Below are 13,282 nucleotides of genomic sequence, written 5' to 3'. Positions count from 1 at the left end.
TAACAAGCTCACGTTACCGAGCCTGCCATGTAACATTCAAGAGGGAGAAAATGTAAAGCTCTGGCTGGCTGTCTCTTTATTCGGTGTGGGATAATAGATTATTGAATTAGGGGAGTGAGAACATCAGATTTATAAATTCCTTTTAACTATCCTTTCTTGTTTTCATGGTAGGAATAACAGCCAGAGGCAAAAGCTTAATAGTCAAAATTCTCTAATAAAAGAAAGGTAATGGGCTAAAGCTCTGAAATAAAATAAAGTTTCGGTGAAATCCTCTTGTAAATGCTTAATCTCATTGTTACCATGGTTTAAATACATTAGTGCTCTACTTGTTAGCTCATTTGTTAGATATGCTTTTTTCGCATATTTTATGAAGTTGCAAAACTTATCAATAAATTCAAACATAACCAATCAGAGAGGTTTGATCTGTATCATCTGTAATTATGAAATTATATGCACCATTGCTATTCCACACCCGCACATATGGGGTCACGAGCCTCCTTACATTGTCAAAAAAAAGGTGAAGGTCGAGTGAGCACGGGCTTCATGGATAACCACACGGCTGGTTGGCCTACTCGGGGTTCTAGAATAGGGGACGCTGCTCTGTTAAGCCAAACCACCTATCCAACTCAGGGATTAGGGCAACTGAGACCCATCAACATTTATGTTGTCCTTGCCCTGAGTAGGCACATGTTTGGATCCCAGATGAATAGCCCATAAGCTGAACGCGTTCAACTCTCCAGCAACACCTTAATGCCCCCACACTGGGTTACGAGCCCGCGTTACCAGACTCGGCAACCTTCAAAACATTAGCTTAATATATCAAGCTTTTTAGCGTTTAATGCTCGAGTGATATGGGATTGGAAAGAGAAAGGTTCCAACTTGTCTTCACCTTTTCGAGTGTTCGAACTCTTCAGGATGCTTTGGATCTAATTTTTATTGACAATTGATTGTAAGATATCTGTTTGATCTGCCGTGCATAGCGATGAGAATTTTTCGATTGTCAGGGAAAGGTGAACTTGATTCTACATACTACATATAAGTTTCCATGTGTCGAAAGATCTCGATAAGCTCACCTTCACTTCATTTTTTTTTTTCACAAAAGTTATAATATGCTAGAATCTTTTTGCCGTAAAAAGAATAAAATCATAACTTAAATATTAGAGTGTAATGTAAGAGTACAAATAAACATAAAATCACAAAAATAATTATCACGTATTGAATTTTATTTATTTTATTAATAGATCATACAATTATTAATAATATATACATTCTTTAATATATGTTATTGAGCTATATGATGAGAGGTAACTTTCTTTTATTTCATTAAATTTTAATCTTACTTGTATTAATATTGAAAATCAAGATATTAGATATAAAATTTTAAGGTCTAATTATTACACTGTTATAATAATTAACAAGTGCGATTTAAGCCATTTTTGGGTATATTGAGCAACATCTTGAGTCGTGCGATTATTAAATAATCCTGATCAAATGAATCATATCTCGATTACTATTACTAAATAATCAAACGCTAACAATAAACCGGACGATTATCGACAGTCAGAGGGAAATTGAATGGCATTTTCCCTTTGAAAAAGCCTAAATAAGACCAACTCTTCTCACCGCATTGGATCACAGGCCCAATACTAAGCCCATCAAAATTTCATTCTAATAGATTATGTGCCAAGCTTTTAGTTACAGCCCAGCTCAACAAAATGGCTGACACTGAAACGGCTATATAAACGGCGTGAACGTTACCAATCGGAAGTAAGAAAAGGAGGCTTTCATCGATTTGCGTGAGTCTAATCCACCTGCAACTCTGGAACCATACAAACGTGTGTCATGTCTCCCTTAACTTCCCCATTTCTCCCCATTTATAACTACTGATTTCTATAATTGAATTGAATTAGGGATTTTAGCGGCGGTTTTAGGATGGTGGGGAGAAGGAAGCTGCTTGTGCTTTCTTCCACCAAAATCCTCGTCAATTCAGTTCTGAGTTCTGCACGACTCGGTGAAGCCCGTACAACTAATCTTTCCGCTGTCGATTTGCGTGGGTGGGGATTCCAAAGTTTTCGAAGGACAAAAATGAGATTTCAGATCCCAAGTTAACTTTGGAAGGACAAAAATGAGATTTCAGATCCCAAGTTAACTTCTGTGGACGATTCTGTGTTGGTGGGACTGTCTACTTCTGCATTGAAGAGACTATCAATAACTTCTGGCTCGCTGGTGAGTTTAAGTTTCTGTTTGGTTGCTAAAAAGAAATGCGTGGAAAAGAAAATAACGGAACTTTTAGCTTAATTTAAGTATCTGACCATGTAGCATAGGCTTACTACTATTACTTCTGTGGCTATTGTGAAAATTTTCTTTTTTGTTTGTTTAAGCTCTGTTTGGTTGCTAGGAGAAAGCTGTAACGAAAAAGAAATGAATTTGGGGCTCTTTTTCCTGATCATTAAGGTGCAAAAAGTGAATTTTCAATTTGCGTTTTGAGAGTTCTCTTGATTAAGAGAAAATGGAATTAATAATTGTTAATAACGACGGTAATAATAATTATTGCAAAAAGAAAATTAATTGCCTAATAATGTTATGACTGACCTCAGTTCTTTTTTTTTTTTTTTAGTTTCCTTTTTAGTTTCTTAAAAATTTAAGGTGCTTGCTAGAAACGTGGAGACAAAGATACAAAGAATTGCTCGGGTTCTTGTTTTAGATCCACCAAATACCCATTACCACGTGTCTCTAAGCAAAGAACCCGTTTCCTATCCTCCCCATATAATTCTTGTGTTTCCGTCATGCAGCTTTCCTCCAAATGACTCTGTATTGTTGGACCATGATGTTGCCTATGTATCTCCTCTGTTAGCTTTTAACCTTAACCTACACACATCGTGCTTGAGATCTCCTGTCCATGAAGGTAAAGAGACTTTAGCATCTCTCTTTGAAGGTAATGTGGATGATAAGGCTTGCAGGGGAGACACTGAGACACCGAATCTTCTTTTATCAGTTTATCATTGGAACCTTTGGACTGACTGCCAAAATATGCATCGCACTTAATGGTTTCCTTTGTTAAGATACCAGAATGCAGTTCCCTGGAATCTTTGAGAGGAATTTCTTCTGTTGAGGCTGAAGATCGCTAAGAAATTACTGATTCAACAATACACAATTTTTTTGAAGTGGATAGATATTTAGCAAGGAGAGATGTTTTCAGTGTTTTCGTATGGAATTTCAATTCAGTCATTTGCATTCCTTGTAACTCGAGATTGCAAAATTGGAGTGATAATATCATCCATTGCGAGGTAATATTTTGTTCATATATTACCCATGGCATGATATGTACAGTGAACGTTACAATGTGCCAGGCTGTCTTCAGATGGTAATTCTTGTTTTCAGGTTGTTGCTATGGAACCATCAGATGAGGCTGTTCTTCAAGTCAATTGTGCACAGAATGCTCTAGTTCTTGGAGGGAGTGCACCATCTGCTTTTCCCCAGATTTGTTGATTGCTGGAACAAAAGGTTTTGCACCTTTGCAATTGTACACGGTGAAGATTTTAGCCTCCATTCTTGCACCACCTCTATGCCCATCACCACTTTCTTTGAAATTTAGAGTTTCTGTTCTACTACACGGTCTGCCAGGTGTGCTGGATGCTATGTTGATCCCTTGCTGGCTTCTAGTAAACTGACTACATACTTAGTTCATAAATATTAATTAACGGGAAATGAAATCTTTGATTTATGACACAACTTTGTGGTGCTTCTCCCTGCACTAAAAAAATTATGCTTGCCAAACTTGTTACTAATTTTAATGTTGCGGTTCCTAGTGACAGCAATTAATTATAATACAGATTGATTGCAGGGCGAAGTATTACTTTTAGTATACATATGCTTGTAAATGTATGGAGTAGCTGTGTTCTGATCAAGTATTTATTGCAGGGCGTCGAAAGAGGACTGTTGTTAGATACGTTGCTAGGCGGCTGGGTCTCCATGTAGTTGAATATAGCTGCCACAATCTGACAGCATCTTCTGAGAAGAAGACTTCTGCTGCATTGACTCAAGCTTTCAACAGTTCGCAAAGGTGAAGCAGCTAACTTGTCGGAAACATGCCCAATTGCCAACAGTTGTTCTGACTTTATTAACGTATTTCCTCACCATTTGCTTCGTAGTTATTCTGCTGCCTGTAGTTGGAAAATGGCATGCATATCTTTTCAAAAATTTTAAAAATGTCAGTTGCTGCTCCTTTTGATAGATGTCCTACATTACAATGTGTAATAATTCATATATATGTATGTAATAAGGTTGAAAATATTTCATGATATGATAGCTTCTATGACAATTCAATCAAGGTAACAACGTAATTTCACTTCTTTCAGTCGTGATGCTTATATGATGACTGATATCAGGCAAAATGACAGCACTTGAAAGGGTTGTTTCTTAGCCTTTCTATGGGCTCACTTTCCTTTTTATCTATTTGGTGGCAGATACTTACCAACAATGCTTCTACCACACCGTTTTGATGTTTTTCGAAATTTGGCCTCTCCTGAACTAATTAACATGTACATAGGAGAGTCACAGAAGAATGTTCGAGACATTTTCCATAAGGTAAACAAAAATAAACTTGTCTTCAGTATATAATTCCTTGGTAAATTGGATTGCATACAGGCTTTCAGTACATTTTATGCCCTTACTATATTGTTGTGATATTGCAACTCTTCCAGGCAAGATTAGCACGGCCACGTGTCATCTTCTTCGATGAACTTGATTCTCTTGCTCTTGCTCAAGGTGCTTCTAGGAATTTTGGGGGTGTTATGGACAGAGTGGTTTCTTGGTGAAGACTGAGGACCCTCTTGCTATAACATTGATTTGATCAGCTATCTTCAGTTCCAATTGTTACTAATCATGACAATTGTTGCCTGTTGCTAGTTGCTCACACAGGTTGTTTATGCTGCTTTTTGTGAAACTACTATATTCCTTTGCTTTCTGTCCAAATAGCAATTCAACTGATCCTCTTTCTCGATTCCAGGACCTATTTATTATAGGTGCAAGCAACAGACCAGATCTTGTTGATCAAACCCATCTAAGGCCTGGTAGATTTGACAAACTGCTATATGTTGGAATTAACTCTGATGCATCTTACAGAGAGCAGTTAGTTTATACCTTTGGACCTTTTCTTCTATTTGATCTTGTTTTTTATACCCATTTTTACATTTGATTCTTTTTTCTTTTATATGGCCAATTCCGTTCTTGGTTCAGGGTTCTTAAAGTACTTACCAGAAAGTTTAGATTGCACGTAGATATATCCCTTTACTCAATTGCAAAGAGATGCCCACCAAACTTCACTGGTGCAGATATGTATGCCTTATGTGCAGATGCTTGGTTTCATGCTGCAAAGCGCAAGGTGAGTAAAAACAGGCATTTTCCACTGAAGAAACCCGGTGAAGGTGTCATATCTTCAATACCAAGGCAATATACCTTGAGGGTTTTGAGCTTATCATGTATCAGTTAGTGCGAGCACCTCCAACTAATTTGTTCTCTTCATTGCTTTTACTGGTTCCTTTTGTGTAGGTGTTGAGTTCAGATTCAGATTCTTCTTGCACAGATCAAGCTGACTCCATTGTTGTAGAACACAATGATATTATGAAGGTATGGCATGGATCTTCTCTGACTAAGGGATCTTTGGGTGATTTTGGATTTTGAATAGCAATTAGATAGCTGAAAGCTAATAATTAAAGAAATGAGGAGATAAAACCCCTGTGATTAAATTAGCATAAACTGCTATTCCATTATTATTAGTGTTTGTTAACTTTCATTTAATATGATGACAGATGTAGTAAGTTCGCTTTAAAACACAAATCACCTCTTAACATGCAATACATGTTTTAAAGTCTAAACGCATTTCATTGGACTAGCGTCTAACATCTAATGTTTTGACTATGCAGATCTTGGGAGAGATTTCACCATCCCTTTCCATGGCAGAGCTTAAGAAGTATGAAGTGCTTCGAGATCAGTTTGAAGGTTCTTCAAGTTGAATTTATGGTCAATTGTCAAACTACGTATTACAAAATAATAATAACAAAAGAAAAGATGCAAAAAGCCCCCAAAAAAAATCTTTACTTGAAAAAGCCCAGAATTTATATCATTCTTTTTTGTAAATGGGTAAAATTTTGTACCGTTGACTCGATGTTAGTGTAATATTGAAAGAAAATGCCTACTTAGAGAATTTGAGTTTCCGTGATTCACATTTCAACTCTTCTTTAAAAAAAAAAAAAAAAGAGTATGGCAAGGCTTTCGGGCTGAGGCAGAGAGCACAAATTCTGAAGTCCAAGTTAAATGGCAGGTACCTCCAATCGGATTTGTTGAAGGCTGCTGAGACAGGTGTGGTAGGAGTTGTGATCAGAAATGGCCAAGGATTAATTGTGGTTTAGATTGAGATATCACTTTCGATATAATTTCTCATTGTTAAAATTTTGTCTCATCGTTGTATTTCATATTCTATTCGTACAAATTATTATTTAAATACTTAATTATTTTTTTGATATAAAAATTTTAATTGTTAATTATATATTAAAAATATATGGAAAAAAAAAAAAAAAACAGTATTCTCAATTGATAACTGTTATTTATATATTTATTAAACTCAAAACTGAAACAGTATAATTTTATTTTTTAATGAAAATCAAATAAATATCCATAACCATAAGTTCTATTCTCAATGATATTCTATATTTTCAATCTTTGCCGGCACTGAAAGAAGAATATTTCGAGGATTTTTTATAATCTGAAAAACATTGAAATACTTTGTTTGATGGAAAGCTTGATTAACGCATGGGACCGACTCCCTTTCAATATCCTTCCAATCATTAATAAAAATTATTGATTCAAACAAATTTTAACTTGGGGGGGCATATATTATATTGCCATATTCATGGTAAACTAAAATAAAACGTGTTTATAAGTTTATCCATGAGGCATGAAGCAAATAATTCTCAACTGCCAAGTTATGATTGTGATTCTTATTTTCAAAAGTTCCAACATACTCCGTCTGCTTTAGTCTTTTAGAAGAGTTATCTCAAACAAGCTAGCTGGCAGTTGGGAACCAAAAAAATTCAACGTTAGTTTCAATTTTTATGTGGCCGTAATTGACCCTCAAACCTTGCCTTTACTTTTGTTGCTTTCAAGCTTCAAACCGTATTTAAAGCATCTTCTGTTTCTTTCCATAGAAAAGCAATTAAAGCATTTTCCTTGTTTCCCAATAGTTCCTTATATGAAAATACAGTATTTATGAGTTATGATTTGTATTTAAAATTTCTGACATATACTTTTAATTGTCTGTGAATAAAATAATTTTTTATTATATAATGTATGCAATTAGTAATTAATAAAAGGATGAGCTCTCGTCATTTGATAATTTGAAAATTTTAATGTAAAATATTTTTAAAATAAAATCTCAAATATTAATGATCGTATTATAAAAAATTTGTTTGACATTTATTGAAATTAAAAAAAAAAAAGGGATTCATATGTTTTTCATGATCTTAAGATATAAAGTTAAAATATTATGGTAGTAGAAATTAATTGGTAAATGATTAACTCAAATAATAAAAGCGCATAAATCAAAGCATATCCATAACCTCTCATTTTCGTAAAAGGTATATTCCAGAAATCCAAAGTGGCCAACAAGGCATTAACCTTTGTGTATATGATTTGGGAGTTGGGACCCAACTACCCAGTTGACGATTTAGCCACGTGGCAAAATTTTGTTTATTTAATGCTACACCACCATTAATTAATGTTTTTGTAATTTCATTCCTTCTCTTCAAAAACCATCAAAAAGACTTCCGAGAAAAAATGTTTTCACAGAAAATATTTTACGAGAAAAAATTTTTCTTACGTTTGAATTGTTTTACAGCAAAGAAACAATTTCCGCATGTGTTAATTAAATTTTCAATTGATCAAGTTATTTGTTTCCTTCCGAGAAACTATAAAAATTAGTTTTTCAAACCATTTTCATGGCTATAAAAGGGGATCTTAGTTTCAAGCAAAAAGTTAAGAGACGTATAAAAGTATTGATTTATGAGTTTGAGATTATCCCTTCAAAGTAATGCTTTGGTTGAGACATCCTTTAAACAACTTGTTATTATTATTATGAGTACGAATACGAAAGCAATAAACGTTACCCCCACACACCCATTTCTGGTGGGTCCATCAATTTCCTCATGCATTTCATGATATGCTCATGTTTTCAATTTCCTACCTTCATTAGAATTCATATACAACACCTTTATTCATTTTGACGGAATCCAAAATGTACTAAATGTAAGAAAATTTGAGAACATTTATCTAAAAATATATGATTAGAGATAAGATCAAAATGTTCATAATTTACCCGCAACTTAAAATCCCGTATATTTTTTTTAATTTGTAAATGTTGGTCAGTACTTTTTTTCTAAAAAGGAAGCTGCCTTGCAACCTTCTAATCATGAACGATTGATGGAGCACGAAATCAGTTTCGAGCTGTCATTGGTCAGTTATCAAATGAAGTATTTATATTAAAAATATATACCACTCTTTATTTATTTACTTTCAATTATAAAAAATATTTTTTTATAAATTCTTTAGATTCATATAAATATTTATTCTTAAACTTATCCGAAAAAGAAATATATCAAATAAATTTTAAAAATTCTTTGCCATGAAATAAAAAAAAAAAATGGCAGCTAAATTGACAGTTTGTCGAACAGTCAAACATAGCCGCCTTCTAGACTCCAGACTCCAAAGCAAGTCTTGTAACCGCATTCAGTTGGCAGTTGCTTCTCTCCCAGTGGGTGAATTTCTACACGCTGTCTTCTATGCTATGTCCACTTTGTCTATTTTGCCCTTCTTACAATATTTTATTAGCCAAGCTTATATTGTCAATTATCGGATATTAAAATTTGATATTCTATTAATAAGTCAAATTTATTAACAACTTCAACTCATTAATAACAGACAAAAAAATAAATCATAACAATTTAGTTACCTTACTCTCTTTAAAAAATTTTATCAACAGCAAAACTCTATATAAATTTATTATAATAATATCAATACAAAATTTATCATATTTCACGTCGCATTAACAATATATTATTGATAAATTTGTAATTAAAAATCACAAATACGAGTAAAAAAGGGACTCGTTGAGACAATGCCAACAGAAAGTAATATGAGTAATGTTTAATACACCATGAAACGAATGATGTGAAAATCGATCATGTTTGTGAACCATAAAATTAAAAGGGAAACAAAAAATGGTTGCCCAATTTGGTTTGAATCCTACACAAACTTTGTAATCCATTGTTTACTTGAAAGGAAAGTAGAATCCCATCGCCAATCATTTCTTTAACATCGTGAACAGTATAACACAACCTCAAAAAAAAAAAAAAAAAAAAAAAGGAGACAAAGTGGGATTTTGGTATGGCATCATCCTGATAGATGACTGGTAAGCATATTATGGATTTTAGTAATGTTTCTAATTTTTTTAGGCCTCATGAATTTTATTTTTTGTTTGCATATTTATGATGCATTTTAGAGAACAAATTTTGTTAAACGGAATAAAACCATCAATTTTATTAGCTATAATTATACTTATACAGGTAATTGTTTTATTAGAATCATTGTTTAACCACAATTAAAATATTTTTTTAAATTTTGTTTGCAATTGATATATTATTTTTATTAAATTCAATAAAATATTATATTTATTACAATTTTTCTTAGTATTATTTTAATTCATATATGATGATGCTTATAAGCGTTTCCTTGTTTTTAAACAAGAGAAGAATCTCTATTAATAGCCTACATCATATTAAAGTTAAAGGTATAAATGAATCGATTAATCATATATTTAATTTTTATTTGTTTATATTAGTTTATTAAATTTAACAGATGATATTGAATAATATTTTTATATTTATTTATTAAACAAATTAAATGTGAATTGATGTTTGTTTAGTTTGTTTATATTTATGAACAAATTTATTTAAATTTTATTTTAATTTATTCTATTATTAGTCATTTATAATAATGATAATAATAACAAAATTATAGTTTTTATCCTTCTCTCTAAGTCTATTTTAAAATTAGTTTATATTCATTTACATCGTTTAGAATTTATTTAGTTATAATTTATTTATTATTTACAAATATATTTTTTTAATATTTACAAATGAACTTATTTAATTTAATCGAATTAAATTTAATCATAAATCAAATGTGAACATCTTAACATTTAAACAAATCGACAATACTGAAAAAAATAATTTTTTTCATCGAACACAAATAGAATCCAAACAATTTTAAAAATAAATTAACAAATCACACATATATGTTCGTTCATTTATTCAATTTATTTACAACTTTAATTAAAGTTTCATAGGTTATTTTATTTTTATTTTTTCTATTGTCATTTGAAAATAGAAAAACCTTAGTTGCGAAGTCCGTCCAATTGGTTGAAATTGATATGGGCATCAACTCTTTAAAAACTAGTCACACCTGTTAGTGAATGTGCTACTTTCATTTATTCCATCGAATTTACAATGTGGAATGTGGGTTATTGATCACAGTTGGTCGACTCTGGGTAGCTTAAGAATATTGGATAAGCTTGAAAAGTGAATCATTCTTTAAATATCCATAAAAAAAATCTCAATGTTTTCTCTCAATTATAAGCATAAAAATCAAAAGAGGAAACCTTTGTCCTTTTTTTTTTTTTCTAATTTTAATAATCATATGAATTCATCTCAAATTCAAAATTTCAACTAGCTTCAACTTTTCTTTGTAACTTTATTTAATGGGATATAGTCATTATAGTAAATATAGTTATTTATAAATAAATTCTGAATTTTAAATTGGTTAATTCATATAATAATTTTAAATTTTGAAGAAATAATATTAAAAATTTTTAAAATTTAAATCTCAATTATTTATGATTTTTTTTAAGTTACAATTTAGATTACACCAAAAATTTAAGCGACCAATTCAACTCTTTTTTCTTTTTTTTTTGCCATTGATGCTTTAATTTTAAATAAAAAAAGTTTATATTTGATACATTTTCAATATATAGAGTTATACATTAATAATGCACAATAAATTACCATATCATTATTAACAAATTCAAAATTTTAGAATTTTTAAAAATAAATATTTTTAAAATTTAAATATCTAAATATGTTAAAATAAATTAATAATGCAATGATTTTGTAAATTAATATTGTATAATATTTATACATTGATAATGCATTAAATATAATTTTTTTTAAAAATAAATATCTTAAAAGTAGGACAAATTAAAAGAAAAAAAACATGAAAATAATTATTGTTATAAAGTTTGAAGATGACGAAGAAACATGAAGGAAAATAAAATTGTGAATCCAGGTCCAGCCCAATATTTTCTAACAGAAAGGCAAAAATTGGAGGTGTTCATAATTTGTTTTAATCGAAGTAGCCGGTTAAATCTATTTATTTTGGTTAATCGATCAATCATTAGTTAATTTTGATTAATTAATGAAAATAATTTTAGAATAATTTTAGTTTTTTAATTAATTTAATTTGAAAAATAAATTAACCAAAATATAATAAAATTCAAATATAAAATAAAAAACGTAAAAGATATCATTTTATTTAAAAAAATTATTAGAGTTTTTAACATAGTATTTTATGAATAATTTTACTTAATTTGTTTAAAATATAAAAAATTTAAAATTTAAAATTTAATTTATGATTAATTGAAAAAATTAATCAAATTGACAGAATTAAATTCTACAGATTAATTTTAAAAATTAATAAAATTGACTAAATTAAAAAAATAAAATAAAATAATTTAATTAATTTAATTTTAAATAATTTGATTTCAAATTAATCAAAATTATCGAATAAACACTTAAAAAAAAAAAACCACACATAAAGGGCAAAATGGTTAATTTATTTGTATTTGCGTCAACCCAAGAGAGTTTTCAAGGGTTCCTCTTTACCAAACAGTGGGGTAGCTTTAATTTTGTCAAAATTTCTGAAAAAATGAAGTACTACGTAAATATTGAAAAGGAGATTATCCAAAAATTAATGAATTTTCCAATACATAGAGGAAAAAGAGTATTAGCAATGTTTTGACACGCTGGATTTTGCCACCTGACTCACATGCCGTCGAGCAGTTAGCAAACTCACGCGCCCTCTTTTTGTTTTTTTTTTTAGGTGTATGCAACCAACAACGTTAGTTGTGGGATAGAGCTTTTTACTAAGTAGTATATTATTTAATTTGTCTATTTTTTATTAAAATTTTGGTAAAAAAATTAGATCAACTTCAACACAATAATAAAAAACATTTTGGTAATTTTTGAATAATTTCATTGTAATTAAAATTTTAAGAAATTTTATTTTGTTGAATTTTGAGTTTGTAATCAAATTTTATAATTGGTGTCATATATTTTTAATTATAACATCAAATGAAACTTATGTTTTACATTAAAAAATTCTTAAATTATTCATCAATTTGAAAATATTTTTTAAAACTTTTACAATGTATACAAATATAATACAGATTATAGATAATACAAATAAAGTTTTTATGAATAATACTCGTTAAAAACTCAATCATAAAAATTCATTAAAATTTTGATCATATAAATTAATAAAGTAATAATATATTATATAAAATATATAAATAGAAGTCATTATATTATTTGGATATGCGAATCTTGTATGTACATTTATATAAAGTATTATTATTAAAGTTTTATATTATGTAATAAATTTTACATCATAATATTACTTTTTGATGGAATAAAAGTGAATCAAACAACATATTAAGTATTTTTGGAAAGAAATAAATAATCATCATCTCCTTTGAAATATTTTAATTAATGTTTCTCATAATGAATAAATTTAATCAAGTAGTTAACAAAAAAAGATTTTGTAACATGGTTTTCTCTTTTTTCTTTTGGCCATCATAATTCACATAGTATCCTTTGTTTCAAAATGGAAATGTTTGGAAGCATTTAGAAAGATTTATTATTATTATTTGTTCACAATTTATAGAATTTTTTCTGCAAGTGTGATGTGCACGCGCTGGCATCGGTCACCATCTGTTAATTCTTCGGACAAGACGCTTGAGCAAAAACAAAAAAAATAAAGGGACCAAAAGGTGAAAAAAAAAAAAAAAAAGACAAACACCAAAATTTCATGCTCAGGTGAAGGAAGAAAGAAACGCATTTGCTCTCTCCTTTCTCTCCCTCTCTCTCGTTAGATCTTGTGGACTTTAAAAAAATAA

General features: G+C 30.0%; 1 pseudogene across 1 annotated transcript; it reads left to right on the top strand.

The window, feature by feature from the left end:
* The first annotated feature begins 2,640 nt into the window (after positions 1-2,640).
* LOC111306416 (peroxisomal ATPase PEX6-like) lies at positions 2,641-6,205 on the top strand (annotated as a pseudogene). The gene is made up of 10 exons (XR_016331728.1): positions 2,641-3,287; positions 3,382-3,624; positions 3,922-4,063; positions 4,467-4,587; positions 4,704-4,814; positions 4,909-4,920; positions 5,009-5,130; positions 5,239-5,383; positions 5,551-5,628; positions 5,925-6,205. The product of XR_016331728.1 is annotated as a peroxisomal ATPase PEX6-like (transcript).
* The last annotated feature ends 7,077 nt before the right edge of the window (positions 6,206-13,282 follow it).

Source organism: Durio zibethinus, chromosome 21 (assembly GCF_047325235.1).
Source record: "Durio zibethinus cultivar Kanyao isolate XHJ-2024 chromosome 21, ASM4732523v1, whole genome shotgun sequence".
Lineage (NCBI taxonomy): Eukaryota > Viridiplantae > Streptophyta > Magnoliopsida > Malvales > Malvaceae > Durio > Durio zibethinus.
This window is presented reverse-complemented; position numbering and strand designations above follow the sequence as displayed.